General features: G+C 45.7%; 4 non-coding genes across 4 annotated transcripts; all 4 read left to right on the top strand.

The window, feature by feature from the left end:
- The first annotated feature begins 2,864 nt into the window (after positions 1-2,864).
- On the top strand, positions 2,865-2,936 carry TRNAC-GCA. The gene has a single exon. It is a non-coding gene; the product is annotated as a tRNA-Cys (tRNA).
- A 5,515-nt stretch (positions 2,937-8,451) lies between these two features.
- On the top strand, positions 8,452-8,523 carry TRNAC-GCA. Its single transcript has one exon. It is a non-coding gene; the product is annotated as a tRNA-Cys (tRNA).
- A 924-nt stretch (positions 8,524-9,447) lies between these two features.
- TRNAC-GCA lies at positions 9,448-9,519 on the top strand. Its single transcript has one exon. It is a non-coding gene; the product is annotated as a tRNA-Cys (tRNA).
- Positions 9,520-10,800: 1,281 nt separating this feature from the next.
- TRNAC-GCA lies at positions 10,801-10,872 on the top strand. The gene has a single exon. It is a non-coding gene; the product is annotated as a tRNA-Cys (tRNA).
- The last annotated feature ends 4,862 nt before the right edge of the window (positions 10,873-15,734 follow it).

Here is a 15,734-nt window from a genome sequence, read left to right as displayed (position 1 = left end):
GACCACTCTGAGTCCCCACTCTCTGGAGCCCCGCCTCCAGGCTTCTCCATCCCGATAACTGCAAGCTCCTCCCTGTTTCCCTCTCAGCTCCTGGGGTTAGAAGCCTGCCTTGCCCTGCTCTTTTCTATCTTTTCCAGTTCTAAGGAGGACTGAACCTGTTCCCCCCATCACGTTCTCCCCGTTGAAATGCCCAGTGTAGTTTCTGATTTCTGACTGTACCTTCCCCAGCAAATTTCTCCTGATGTGTGACTCACCTTTACACTTTCTTTCTGGAGGCTTTTAGTACAGAGAAGGTAGTTCATTTTAATGAACTGGAATGCATCATCGATCCTTTATTCATGGGTTTTAGGCGCGTGTCTTCAGGAAGACATCCTTCTACGCCAAGTCCCTTCAGGGTGTTTCTCTTATATTTTCTTCTAAAAGTTTAAAAGATGTGTCTTTTATATTCAAGTCTTCGATCCACCTGGGGATTATTTTGTGCGCGGGAATCCAGCTGTCCTGGCGCCCGTGTTGGGAAGCGCATCCTTTCCCGCTCTCCGCCTGCCATGCCACCTGCCCCATAGAGCAAGTTTCTCTCTATGGATGGCTCCATTTCTGGAATCTTCAACCTGCTTTATTGGTCTTGTGTGTCTATCCTCGTGTCAGTACTACACTGCCTTGCAGCTTTATGATAAGTTCCCATATCTACTAGGGCTAGTTTTCATGTCTAGCTCGTTTTCTTTAGGAAAACCCTATCTGTCCCCAGCCTTTTCTCTTCCTGCATAAGCTTTAGCTCTAGAATGTCAAGCACTATGGTAATACTGATTGGGATTTTGATTGGAATTGCATTAAATCTACAGATGAATTAGGGGAGCATTAACATCTTTACCAAATTATTATTTTGTCCTGTCCAAAAACATAACATATTTCTTTGTTCACTTAGGTCTCCTTTAATGTCTTTCAAGGGAACTTAAAAATGCTCCAAATGAAAGTTTTGGGGGCACCTGGGTGGCTCAGTTGGTTGGGCATCTGCCGTCGGTTCAGGTCATGGTTTCAGGGTCCTGGTCTTCTTCCTTCTGCACCTCCCCTCTGCTGTGCGTTCACGTTAGCACGCACGCGCTCTCTCTCAAATGAATAAATAAAATCTTTTCTTAAAAAAGGTTTTGTACAGCTTAAATTTGTTCCTAGGGATCCTGTATTTTTCTTACAATTTCAAATGGCATCTTTTCAAATATTTTATTTCTAATTCTTCATTGCTGGTGTACAAAAGTAAATTTGATTTTAATACCTTTATGTTTTATCCTGAAGTTTATTAAACTTGATAATTCAAATAATTCGTAGTTATTTTCTAACGGGATAATCATAGTATCCATGAATAATGGCTATTTTATTTCTTCCATTCCATTCCCCTTCCCTTCTTTTGCCCTATCACACCGTCTCTGGTTTTAGGTACAATCCTTGCCTTGTTTCTAGCTCTTGAGAGAAGGCTTCCAACATTGCCCCACTGAGTATCATGATTCGTGGAGCGGGGTTTTTGTTGTATTGTTGTTGGCGTCCCTCCTAATGAATTTTGTGAGTCTCTCTCTCTCTTTCTTTTTTGAACAAGAGAAATTTTAGTTTGGGGATTTCTCTGATTCCTTCCCTGCCTTTTCCCTTTTCAGTAAGAGAGGAGAATGTTGCTAAGAGAGCCAGAGCTGCTGGTAAGGGCATCTGTGGCTGTGAACCAGTTCATCTCTGGCAATAAAGAGGGGCGCCCCCCACTTGGGGAAAGGGGGTGCCGAAGTTTAAAGGGACAGACACCAAAACACCAGCGGTATTGCTTTGGCGGGTGGCGCCTCAGATAATCTGTATTTACTCCATACTTAAAAGCCTTTGTGAACTTTGCTATCTGTACGTCCATCCAACAAATTTATTGCCTGCTAATTTTGATGCTTAATGTCGTGGTGGGCGCTGTAGAAAATGTGGAGATACTGCCTTTCATTTTTTCAACAAGGAGGGTTTATTACCTGTGGAATAAACTGGAATGAACTAGACTGGAGGAATGACAGGGAGATACTCCCATTCCCCAGGCTTTCCTTTGCAAGTCTCTGGGCCCTGCAGAGTGCTGGTTTCCCCGACACACACAAGCCAGGCACTCTCACGGCCTCTCGTGGCCCTCTGGGCGGGTGTCTTTTCTCTATGCTTTTGAGGTCAATGGTCTTTTGATCTTGGTGGTGTGTTGGCCAGGGGCCAGCCGGGTTCATTAGCTGGGGTTGCAGTGCTGGGCCTCAGGGCGAGGGTCCGTCCAACAGAGGCATCTCGGGTCCTGGTTCTCGCGCACAGTCCCTGCTGCTCCAGCTGGGCTGACCTTCTGGTGGGAGGCTCCTTGGGACAGTTGCGAGATCTTCCTGGGTCCCAGAATGGGGGTTGAGACCTCTCGGGCTAAATAATTCCCATAATTTGTCTGGGTTCAGTCAGGACCCTGCCGAAAGTCAGGAGGTGGCGGTGGCGAGAAGACAGAGCAGGGGGAGATGAGCAACGAAGCATGGGACCCATCCAGCGGTGTGGGGGATGAGGGTTGGAGGGAGGGTGCAGAAGGCAGGCTGCAAGGAGCCGGACCACCAGGAAGGCAGAAGTGGTCCAGCTCTCAGCAGTGAGTTTCCAAGCAGCCCCTTCAAAGTGGGGCTAAGAAAAACGAGGCTGCAAGATTGTGAGCAAAGAAGTTTCTGGAAGCTAGAGTTAGGTGGGGGGTGGGAATCTCTGGGGAGGGTGCGGGAGGAACAGGGCCAAAAGGCGCTCATTTCTTAAAGGGAAACTTTCTAGAATTCAATAGAAATTTCAGTACACAGGGGAGTTGGATGTTGCAATGCAGGTGAAAAGGTATTTATTAGACATCTAGTAATGTAGGGGGTATAGCTCAGGGGCAGAGCATTTGACTGCAGATCAAGAGGTCCCTGGTTCAAATCCGGGTGCCCCCTGGCTCAAGTTTGCCTTTAGTACCTACACCAAATGGTACCTTCAGCCTGGCCCTTGATGTTTGGCAGACTGGGACAAAGGAAAGTCCCAGAGCCAGGAATGTGGTTCAAGCCACGACCATGTTGTGTTGTTAAGATGATATAAAAGACCTCAACGTGAGACAGGAATCTATCAGAATCCTAGAGGAGAACATAGGCAGTAACCTCTTTGATATCAGCCACAGCAACTTTTTTCAAGATATGTCTCCAAAGGCCAAGGAAACAAAAGCAAAAATGAACTTTTGGGACTTCATCAAGATCAAAAGCTTCTGCACAGCAAAGGAAACAGTCAACAAAACAAACAGGCAACCCACGGAATGGGAGAAGATACTTGCAAATGACAGTACAGACAAAAGGTTGATATCCAGGATCTATAAAGAACTTCTCAAACTCAACACACACAAAACAGATAATCATATCAAAAAATGGGCAGAAGATATGAACAGACACTTCTCCAACGAAGACATACAAATGGCTATCAGACACATGAAAAAATGTTCATCATCACTAGCCATCAGGGAGATTCAAATTAAAACCACATTGAGATACCACCTGACACCAGTTAGAATGGCCAAAATTAGCAAGACAGGAAACAACGTGTGTTGGAGAGGATGTGGAGAAAGGGGAACCCTCTTCCACTGTTGGTGGGAATGCAAGTTAGTGCAGCCACTTTGGAGAACAGTGTGGACATTCCTTAAGAAATTAAAAATAGAGCTTCCCTATGACCCTGCAATTGCACTGCTGGGTATTTACCCCAAAGATGCAGATGTAGTGAAAAGAAGGGCCATCTGTACCCCAATGTTTATTGCAGCAATGGCTACGATTGCCAAACTGTGGAAAGAACCAAGATGCCCTTCAACGGATGAATGGATAAGGAAGATGTGGTCCATATACACGATGGAGTATTATGCCTCCATCAGAAAGGATGAATACCCAACTTTTGTAGCAACATGGACGGGACTGGAAGAGATTATGCTGAGCGAAATAAGTCAAGCAGAGAGAGTCAAGTATAATATGGTTTCACTTATTTGTGGAGCATAACAAAGAACATGGAGGACATGGGGAGATGGAGAGGAGAGGGAGTTGAGGGAAACTGGAAGGGGAGATGAACCATGAGAGACTATGGACTCTAAAACAACCAGAGGGTTTTGAAGGGGCGGGGGGGGGGGTGGGTGGGAGGTTGAGGAACAAGGTGGTGGGTAATAGGGAGGGCACGTACTGCATGGAGCACTGGGTGTGATGCCAAAACAATGAACACTGTTATGCTGTAAATAAACAAATAAACGAATAAAAAAAAAAAGATGATATAGGGACTCAAGGTGTCTGAGCAGGAGAATTACCAGGGAACATGGTGAAACACACCCATTTCCCAGGCCCCCAGTCCAGAGAGTCTGGTTTACTGGCCTGAGCTGGGGCCCAAGGAGTTTGATTTCTCAATGACACCCTCCTCCTTCCTTTTCATCCACCCACATCACAGAAACACTAGATAATTCTTCTGGGCCGCACCACTTAGCAACTGCTGTTCTGGAGCATCCTAAATGCCTTTCTAGGGTAACATCAGGGCATTTAGATGTCTTGGTCCTGCACTGGGGGGAGGGAAAGCTGCAGGGCTGCCAGGTGGAAGGAGGCTGGAGCCAGGGAAGGAGTAGATGAGCAGGAATGGATCTAGTCTGCGGTGGAGCTGGTCTCATGGGCTGGCCCAAGATAGACAGGGGTGTTGATGGGGCGACACAGGTGCTTAGGAGCCAGTTAGAACTGGGGTGCAAGAGGAGACGGGGGTCTACCTACAGATCAAGTGGTCTCTCCTTCAATCCACATGACTCCTACACTATTCAGGTTTTTACTTCCGAAGGACTGCCTTTCCGCCACTGGGTCTTGCGAACTTGAGTTTTCCTGCAAGGAGAAAAGGGAACTCGGATGGTGTAGAGCTTTGCCAGAGAGCCTCTCCAGCTTCATGTGGCTGCAGGTGAACTTCTCCAGGACTGACCGAGATCCCCTGTTAACACCTACCCTTAGAGCCTTGCAGATGTCACCACACAGGGCCACCTCCGTGGCAGGGAGAATGGAGCTTCGACTCCTCCTACACGCACTCCATCCCTGTTGAGCACAGGACTGTGCCCGCAGCAGACACCTGGGGCTCCAGTTGCTCTGCCCTGAGCTGCCTTTGCAGGGAGTTCGTGCACAGAGCAAGGGGCCTTAAGGAAAGGCAGCGAGGGGACCCTTCGGGGAGCACGCTGACTGCCAGGAGCTGACTTCTGCCTACGAAGGGCTGTAAGCCACTTCGCTCATGAGGCCCTGTGCCACCCTGGGGCTACTTCTCTGCCCCCAGCATCCATACAGGGACCCCGGGAATGCACTGTGGGATATTTGCTTTCCACGCGCCTGTCTCTGCTGCTCGGATGGAAAGCCCCCACCAGGGTGAGTACGCCGCAGCATGTTTTCTCAGGAAGATGAACAAGGTGACCTGGTTAGGGAGTTCTTTAATGCTGGCTGGTGGAATTTCCGAGGCAGATTGGAAAGGCAGTGGTTTCAGTTCTGTTCTAATTAGTGCTCAGTTATACTCTGTGCCGGCATCTAGATGGTGGACCAGTTGTCTCTCGAGGGCGTTCACATTTCAGGTCAATATTCCCACATCATGATCACATGGCGGGGGTGTTTCTCGCCCAGTCATTCCTGCAAGCTGTATCAGACTTTAAGGTGTCGATTTACTGCTCTGTTTCGTTCCACTTGAAATTCTCATTCAGGACATCAGGAAACCTCTCACTCTATTTGACCTCTCCATAGACTCAAAGGCAACAGCTAAAAGCAAAAATCTAAAGTCAGTCCTGCATAATCCCTGGCAGGTCTCCCCTCCCCCAAACAAGGGAATGATAATAGTCAGTAATAATACCATTGTAGCTACAATCTGCTTAGTCACATAAAATATTACCCTAAGAGACAAATACCATTATGTGGTAAGGGTAAGGTGGTTTCTTTGCATGTTTTGAAGACTGTGGAAGGAAACTGGTGCCTCCTCCAGGAAGCCTTCTTGGCTCTTGCAGAGATGCAGGAAGGGGCAATCAGGGCAGGAGAAAGAGCTTACACAATGGTGGGACATAAAGTGCCCCTAGGGGTGTCCTAGTGCCCGGGGACAAAGAGAAGGAGGGGTGGGCTGGAGGTCCAAGGGAAACAGAGGCCAGAGGTTGAAGGGCTTTATATTCAAGGCTCAGAATTTGGTTTTAGTCTACTGAAACCCTCCATCCTTTCTCAGCCCTCCAGGCTTTTCTTTCCCGCCTCTGTTCTCTGCAACCATTTTTATTTCTCATTGAGGTCAGGTCACTCTGCTCTGGTGGGAAAGACACTGCATTTCACCCCAGACAACTCTGCCCTTTCTCCTCCAGAGGAGAACCGGGTGGTACTATTTAATCAACATTATTTCCTGAAGGCCCAAGGCATAATCGTGTCTTTTCTTTTCTTTTTTTTTTTTTAAAGATTTTATTTATTTATTTGGCAGAGATCACAAGTAGACAGAGAGGCAGGCAGAGAGAGAGAGAGAGAGGGGGAAGCAGGCTCCCCGCTGAGCGGAGAGCCTGATGCGGGACTCGATCCCAGGACCCTGAGATCACGACGCAAGCCGAAGGCAGTGGCTTAACCCACTGAGCCACCCAGGCGCCCCTAATCGTGTCTTTTCAAGGTAAGCCAGGAGTCTCTGGGAAGCTATATTTGTTGGATGAGGGCCCATGAGAGGGGCCAGGAGGGAAAGGAGGGAGCTTGCCATGAGGAACTCATCTTTCTGAGGCCAGAGTAGGCTTTGTCAAGGTTCCAAACTGTGTGGTTTTTATTTGTAAACTTTACAGAGTCGTGACGCAGGAGATGCAAAGTAGTGAGAAGTTCAGAACTATTTGTGTGCATGTTAAGTCAGACTATATGAGGGGCACTCAGAATTGAAGCAGACCTCTTGGTCCGCACTCTGACCCTAGAAGCCGAGACCCAGGGTCTCGTTGTTCTGTTGCTTTTCCTTTGTTCTCAGTTTGCCTCCCAGCTCACCAGCAGGCCTCCTTACCTGCCCCTCCCCTCCACACCTCCGACCCCCCACCCCGTGTCCCCATCCTGGCCTTCAGCAGGCCCTCCTCATCCCTGACATCCCCATCAGCCAGGAGGGAGTGGGGGTGGAGAAGATAGAGTTGCTTCCTTGGAGTTCATTTTGGCTCTTGGGGTAGCTAGGGAGTGATTAAAGGTTGTGGAAAATCTTAGATATTCCAAGAAAACTAAGCAGTTGAAATGTGAGGTTATCACTAACTCCAGGAGAAACAAAAAGTTTTACCAGAATTCTTAGTTCCACTTAGCACTATGAAAACTATTAATTAGTAACAGTGAAAATATTAAACATAGAAACATAGAAAATTATTTAACCAAAAGTTGAGATATAGTTATAACAGAAAATTGAGAAAGGAAGGAGGCATATAAGTTATAATCTTCATCATAAAAGTAAGACAATTTATGTTGAATCTTAAGTTAGATGTTGCATATTATGAGATATTTATATTATTTGAAATCATGGCAGCAAAGAGACTAAAAGAAACAGACAAAACAGTAAAGGGTGGTTGCCTCTGGGTGGCAGGAGGGAGATACAAAGGATTGAGTTTTTTGTGAAAAGCTTTAAAAACACTATTTGACTTTTCAAAATAATTGCATAAGATACTTCAATAAGGGGCGCCTGGGTGGCTCAGTGGATTAAGCCTCTGCCTTCAGCTCAGGTCATGGTCCCAGGGTCCTGGGATCGAGTCCTGCATCGGGGCCACTTCTCTGCCTGACTCTTTGCCTACCTGTGATCTCTGTCTGTCAAATAAATAAATAAACTCTAAAAAAAAAAAGATACTTCAATAAAAGCACAAAATATCCATTAAAAACATCCATGTTTTGTGGGTGGAGGCGTAGCTCAGGATAGAGCTTTTCATTGTAGCTCAGGAGTTCTCTGGCTCTGTGTAGTCCTCATGACTCCATGTCTCCATGATTTTCTAGGACAACTCCTTGGTCCAGGTCAAGGACTGGAAATTTCACTAACCTCCCCAGCTGCCCCCACCACCCTCCAGGTTTGGTGAATAAGCACGCACACTGGAGAGACATCTTCAGATGTAAGTACTGCATGTGTCTCCAAAGAGGATAGGCAGGATCTCTTCAAGTTGCCATTTTGTGGTGTAGAATAAGAGAAACTCAGACAAGTGAATCTTAAAAGCCCTTCCAGTAGCTAAAGTCAATGCCCCTTCTGGCTGCTGCTGTCATCACAGACTGAAGAACAGGGGGAGACGCAGGCATGTGGAGGGGAGAGGCTGGGGGCTCTGGGGACTGGGCAAGGACCTTTCTGGGGTGAGTTTGTGGAGGAGTAAATTGCTGGCTTGATCAACTCTCTGGAGGCAAGTAGAAACTCCCCATGTGTTATAGGAGTTCTGGGTGTGACTATGAAGGTGAAAGGTGCTTATTAGACACTTATACCAAGCAGGGGGGTATAGCTCAGGGGTAGAGCATTTGACTGCAGATCAAGAGGTCCCTGGTTCAAATCCAGGTGCCCCCTGCCCTATTGATTTTCCTATTCACAGCTCTTGCCCATATTCCAATTTCCTTTCATCCACGCTAATTATGACCCTCCCTGAAATTGGAAACCACATGTCAGCCCTTGCCCAAAGGCAATCTGGGTGGATTGCCCCTTACATGTTTGCCTATACCAATGCTCTGGATATCTCTCTTGGCATCTAGCTTTTTCTCCTTTCTGTTTATATCTAATTTCTTCCACTCTATTGGGTCTTCAAAGAGAAGGCAGAGACACATGCTGGAAATTCTGCTGGACTTTTCCAGGGCAGACCAGAGATCAGACAGTACTTCCCGGGATCAGACAGTAAATGGTAACCTTAAATCATCGCCCTCACCTATTCTTCCCAGCAAAAACAGTTTGGCACAGTGGAGTCATGGTGAGACCTACAGAGACAAATCATAACATCTGGGTTCTCTCCATGTATGATAGACATTTCCCTCTGGGGATCTGGTTTTTCCCACACCAGCGCCCACTCATGTACTTGCTTCAACCTTCTGGGTCTAAAGCCTGGCTTAGCTACTCAGACAAGGGTTGCTCCCAACTATTGGAGCTCTGCAACACTGTCTGAATTAGAGTCCATTTCTGTCTTCACTGAAGGGAGAAAAGTAAAGAGTGGGGGCCCAGATGGGGTGGGTAGTTTTGGAGACAGCTGGCCAGGTCCTGGGCTAAATAAAAAGGCGATAGGAAATGGATTGGGGGTTCTCTGGGCAGCCTCTCTCCTTTTTTCCTCACCAATGACCCACCAGGGATGGAGGCCTGGGAAGCTACAGGGCTGAGGGAAGATGTCTTGCCATGAACCCCGTCTGGCAATTTCCAGAAAGCCAGTCCTGGAAGGGGACCAATTTCCAGAACTGAGTGTTATAAAACAGATGATGAAAGGTATTACTTATGTGGTTTCTGCAGCCTGGGGGTATAGCTCAGGGGTAGAGCATTTGACTGCAGATCAAGAGGTCCCCGGTTCAAATCCGGGTGCCCCCTTATTTATGTGTAAATTTGGATAGTCCTTCCCCCTGCTTCCCAGTTAAGAAGAAAGGCACCAGGAGGTTGTGTGCAGATCATCCAGTTACACTCATTGACTTGCTGAACACCAGCGATTGGCCAGTACCAAGCTCTTTGAAAACAAATTATTCCTTGCATACATCCAGCAGCAATAGGAAGACCTCAAAAGTTCCTGTGGGAAGTCTGGTTTGATTCTAGGGGTCACTGGGGTGAGGTAGGGAGTGTCACCCCAGGTAAGTGGCTCCTAGTCTCCTTTGTGCCTCAGGTTTTACATCTATAAAATGGCGGATAGTACCACCTCATAGGGTGTGTGTGTGTGTGTGTGTGTGTGTATGAGAGAGAGAGAGAAAGAGAGAATTTAAAGCATTCAGAACACCACCTAGAACACAGATGTCCGTTGTTATTATTAGCTGCAAATCTGCCCCCAGGTAAATGGACAGATGGTGGCTCTGTGTCCTCTCATTATTGAACTATTGTGGAGAGTGTCAGCTAAAGACAACGATTTTGGTCTTAGTGGATATTGCGTTACTCTTTCCAGTGGATGTGAAACTCTAGGACCAATGTCCTCTAGAGAAGTTCATAAAACCAGGCCACCAGGGGCGAGGGGGTCCTTGTCTCTGTTCCCTGTGGCAGAGACGCTGTGATTGGTCTAAGCTGATTCCAGACTAGAGACTCCTTTCCAGTCTCTAAAGAGTTGTTCCTATAAGCCCAATTTACGTAATAAAAACCCTGAATCTCTGTTGAGCTCCTAGCATTTGAACCAACAGCCCATTTCTGTCTGTGGACTCCAGGGCCAGTGAAAGATAGAGACCATCCTCTACAGCTTCCTGTAAACATTAAGGGAATGGAAACGTGTTGAATGGCAGTGGGGTTACACCTGACCTTGTCTGCTCTCCTTGAATCAAAGTGGCTAGGAGGCCTAGGTCTGTGGCTTTGATGGAGAAAGGGTAATCTGGTGCCTGCTGAAAACCAAGCAAGCAAGTCAGAACATTTCCTTTGTAACAGGTTGGTCAGCTCTTGGGCTAAACTGAAAAGGCAATGGGTTGGGGGTTCTTCAGGTGGCTTCTCTCTTTTCCTTGCTAATGACCCCACCAGGGACTGAGGCCTGGGAAACCGCAGAGCTGAGAGAGGTTCTTACTATGAACCAGGTCTGGCAACTTCTAGAAAGTCAGTTCTGGAAGGGGGCCATGACTTCATTTTGCAGAGCTGAGTGTTACCAAAGAGACATGAAAGGTATTAATTATATAGAGTTTGTAGCCTGGGGGTATAGCTCAGGGGTAGAGCATTTGACTGCAGATCAAGAGGTCCCTGGTTCAAATCCAGGTGCCCCCTTATTTATGTGCCAAGGATTTGCATTGGAACTGGATTGCAGTGGGCATGGCATCCTGCATTCTGGTCTGCAGGGTTCCTGCAGAGACTTATGTTCTTGTCACATAGGACTCTTAGGGACTGGTGTGTTTGGGGAGACTAGGTGAGGGAGGTCTTGGGTTGACAGCTGTGGTTCAAGGCCGTGCTCTCTCCTCTGAGCCTCACACATACCCAGTCAACATATAACACACCTCCAGTGATCCTCTTCTCTTTTTGCTGCTCTCTCTCCCATTGCCAAGGCCAAGGCCAAGGTAGACCTCAACTACTTCCTGCAGGCCTTCATAGTCTATTAGCTTGTGGGAATAATTGTGGGCTGACATCTCAAGCAGATCTCCTGCCCACTTCAGAGAGCCATTGAATTGGGAGAAAAGTCGCCTGGTTGTTGAAGAGGCCATGGGCTCCTGAGTCAGACAAGAGCCGGAAACTTGCCTGGGTGCAGAAGTTTCCTGATCTCCACAGCTCACCCACTTAACTGAGGGAGAGGGATCTTGACACTGAACAACAGTTCAATGAACAGAATATAGAGTGAGTATTGGGCATGAAGATGAGATCCAGAGACCTCTCAGTCTCCTGTCTGGTGTACTAGATCTAAGCTATTAGGTGTCCTGTCTCCCCACAGAGGAATGAGTGTATCTTCCCAGCAAGTACCTTTCCTGTGTTGAAGCGACCCAGGTGGTTTTCCCATCCTGAATAAGCAGGGCTGACCTGTAGGGAGCAGGCATGCTGCCCACTAAAAATGCACTTGCTTTTCTGGTGCATATGCCCCCTTACCCCTGGATCCCCCTGAGACACCTGGCTGCCCTCTGGCAGCAGCTCTGCAGCCTCCCCTCTCCCATTCCCCTCTCTCCCTGTGGCAGGACAAAACCCCAGAGAGCAATCAGCCCTCTCATTTAAATTCCTCAAACATTTCTTGTGCTGAGCAAGAGGCCAGGCCTGGGAGTCCAGATGTGAGTGAAATCTACTCAGACGTTTTCCTTCCTCACTCTTTTCAGAGGCTTTCCTTCTTGTGAGGAAGAGTGATTTGCAACATAAAATATATTAGCTAGAAAGGAGCCTGGCCACTCTGGGCTGACTCAGGGAGGGCTCTGAAGAGATGGTGGCGTCAGTTCTGTCTGGATGGTGAATGTCAGGTAGTGTGTGGGGAGCACATGCACAAAGAAACAAAGATGCCATATGTTTGGAGCACTTTCTGGGTCTAGAAGGTATGCATGGGTACCGGTTTGCAAGTACTTGTGTGTGCAGAGTGGGTGCATGCATGTGTGTCTGTGCACATGATGACTCTGCAGGGGACAGGGTGGAGGGCACATGACTGTGACCTAATGTCAGACACAGACATTCAACAGAGGAGGGTCTGTTTGTAAGGGAGGTTTTGGAATTCAGACTTTGTTCTGTGGGTCATAGGGAGTACTACAGACTGGCAAGAAACAGCAAGGCCAATCCCTTCATCTCAGGACATCACTTAAGAGATACAGAGAGTGCTTACATGACCGAGTTTGCCAAAAGACCCTTCCTTAACTGGTATTATTTTTTTGAGCACCTACTATATGCTAGTACCATGTCTAGCTGCTTATCTGAAGTTAACCATCTTTGTCACAAGAAACTTGTCCTTGTTTAAGGCGAGGAAACTGAAGCTAACAGAGTTAAAAACTTGCCCAGTGACACAGATGAAGTAAGGAAGTGGATGCAGAGGAGAAAAAGAATTCCAGAGAAGCTTTCAGGATAAAATATACAGGACCTGGTGACAGATGAGATGTACAGGATGAGGAATAGTGTGAGCAAGTAGAGTCGGAGAATGAGGACTACTTTTGTCCAGAGAGAGAAGTACAGAGGAGCTACAGGGAAGGTGGAAAGCCCAATCTAATTTAAGCTAGAGATCAGAGCAGGCTTTTGGCCAGGGGAAGGAACAGATGGAGAAAGAATTGAATCAGTTCAGTCATGGGGACCAGAGTGAAGATGGAGTGGTTTACTTGGAAGGGGGGAAGGGCATGCGTTCCTTGAGAAGAACAGGAAAGAAGAAAGGTGAAGATAGGGGCCTCTGAGAAGTGGCAGGAAACCAAAGAGCTGTGGTCTTGCTGCTTTTGTCCTGTTTGTTAAGCAGGGGTAGCATCTTGTGCTGGAATGAGGGGCAGAAGAGGGGGAAGGGAAGCATGTCCCTAATGAGACTGTAATTGAAACAAAGGAGTCCGGTGTCTGCTATGGGGAGGGGTGTGGCTTTATTGGAGCTGTGGTCAGGTTCTGCATCTCCATGAGTCCACCTTTTGTGGACAGTGAGAAAATTGCTGTCCCCTAGAGACACATGTCCTCACCCAGCTCAGCACAGGAAAAGTGCTAATGATTTCATTCTCTAGCTCCTTGGTTTTTATTCTAGGCAAAAGCCAATGCCAGGAGTCTAGGTCACTCTCAATAGCAGACAAAGTCGCTGGTTCCCTTGTGTACACTCTGGTTCCAGGGTCTGTCAGCCCCACACTCACCATCTTTTGTGTGATCCTATCATCAAGAGAAATCTGTTAGCTCCGTGGACTCCTGCGGATTTTTACCAGTTCCATTCCACGGTGCAGGGATCTCATCTCTCAACATCCGGGGTCTCTTCCTATAGGTGCCAAAAGAAGACAGGAAAAGAGAGCAAAAGAACCTGGAACTTGAAGGACAAAGAAGATAGACAATTTAAACCAAACTGTTATCCGTATTAACATTAAATATAAATGTATAAAATACCACAGTAAAAAGACAAAGAATGTAAATGGATAAAAATTAAAAAAAAAACAACAAAGAATGTAACTGGATAAAAAAATAACTACTGATATTCATGCAAGATAGGTAGAAAACAAGGATATTAATATATTAAAAATAAAAGGACAGAAAGAGATGTAATTATGACAACTATATATCAGGTAGCTATATTAATACCAGACAAATAGTTTTTGAGGCAAAAATCATTACAAGAGGTAAAGATAGTAATTTTGTATTGACAAAAAGTTTAATTCACCAGTTAGGTACCACAATTCTAAATTTGATGCACCTAAAAACAAAGACTCAAAACATATGAAGCAGAAATTAACAAATTAAAAAGGAAAGATGAACAACTTCCCAATCATGCAAGAGATCTTTAAAACCCTCTTTTGTGAACTGAAAGGACAAGGATAGATAATATCAGAAAGATATAAAAGAGTTGAAGAACATGATTAATAAACAGAACCTAATTAACACATAAAGAACCTCACACTCAGCAATTAGAGAACATGCATCCCCCTCCCCCCGCCCCGCCCCAGTCACTCATGGACAATTCACACAAACTGACCATATTCTGAGTGTAAAGCAAGCCTTAACTAATTCCAAAGTATTTCAATCACAACAAATATGTATTCTGACCAAATTAAAATAAAATTCAAGGAGCAATAAATAACAAGACAACCTAACAAATAATTAGAAAATCCCTATCTTCTTAGAAATTAAAAACTATACTTCTAAATAATCCAGGCGCCAAAAGAGAAATTGCAACTGAGTTAAAAGTTAGAATATATTTGAACTACATGATGATGAACATACCAGATACTGAAACTTGTCAGCTGCAACCATAACAGTGAGCAGAGAGCAATTTAAACCTTTCCTACACCCACAGCTTTGTGAAAAGAAGAAGGTGAAAATTAACTAACTCTGCATCTATCCCAAAAAAGATATAAAAGGAGTAAAGGGGAGCCTGGGTGGCTCATTTCATTCAGTGACTGACTCCTGATTTTGGCTCAGGTCATGATCTTGGGGTCGTGAGATCCAGCCCCATGTCAGACTCACATGCTGGGTAGGCATGGAGTCTGCTTGTGATTCTCTCTCACTCTAGCTCTGCATCTGCCCCATCTCCTCTAAAAAATAAAAAATTAAAAAATTAAACAAAAATGGAAAGGGACAACAAAGCCAAAGGAAAAATAAAGAAAGTAATAAAGATGAATTAATGAAAGCATAAATTGATTAAATAGAGAACAAATAAATAAGAGGTTGGGCCAATGAAGCAAAAGCTGTTCTTTGAAACAAATAATAAAAATGATAACCCAGACAAGACTGACCAAGGAAAAAGAGAAAACGCTAATAACCAATATGAGAGATATTTGAAAGGATACATTATTACAATTTCCAAAGACACTAAAAGGATCATAGGGCCATAAGATTATGTTATGTATGACTTTGTGCCAATAAAATATAATATTCAGGTGGCATGAAAATTTTCTAGGACAATACAACTTACACCAACAGAATGAGTGAGTTTAGCTGGCCTGAGCTGGGTCAGTGGAAAATTCCACAATTTTAGCTGATCAAGGTGTCAGTATATTGACTTCCCACCCAATGAATGGCAAAGCTCCTCACTCTCCTGTCCCCCAACAAGGTCCTTTCCTTCACCAAAACTTCTGCTTTTCTGTGGTCCTTCCAAACTTCCTTATAAATTCATGATATCCATATATACATATAACCAATGAAGGGTTCGTATCCAAAACATATAAAGAACTTGGACAAAACAATAAGAAGAATACAGACAACCCACAGAAAAAAGGACAAGAGATTTGAATAGGCCCTTCACAAAAGTACACACCCAAATGACCCATCAGGATATGAGAAGATGCTCAAATGTTCATTAGTCTTTGGGGAGATGCAGTGGAAGCCACAAGAAAATAGATTCTCACCAGGATGGTTAAAATGAAGAAGACTGATGGTACTGAGCATTATGAGACTATAGAGCAATAGTAAGTCTCTTATGTTGCCTATTAAGAGTACAGTTTGATATAACCGCTTCAGAAAACTGGCATTATCAGTTAGAGTTGAAACTGTGAATGCTCTCT

Source organism: Meles meles, chromosome 10 (genome assembly GCF_922984935.1).
Source record: "Meles meles chromosome 10, mMelMel3.1 paternal haplotype, whole genome shotgun sequence".
Taxonomy (NCBI): Eukaryota; Metazoa; Chordata; class Mammalia; order Carnivora; family Mustelidae; genus Meles; species Meles meles.
Note: the sequence above shows the minus strand (reverse complement) of the source record. Positions and strands in the feature narration are given on the sequence as shown.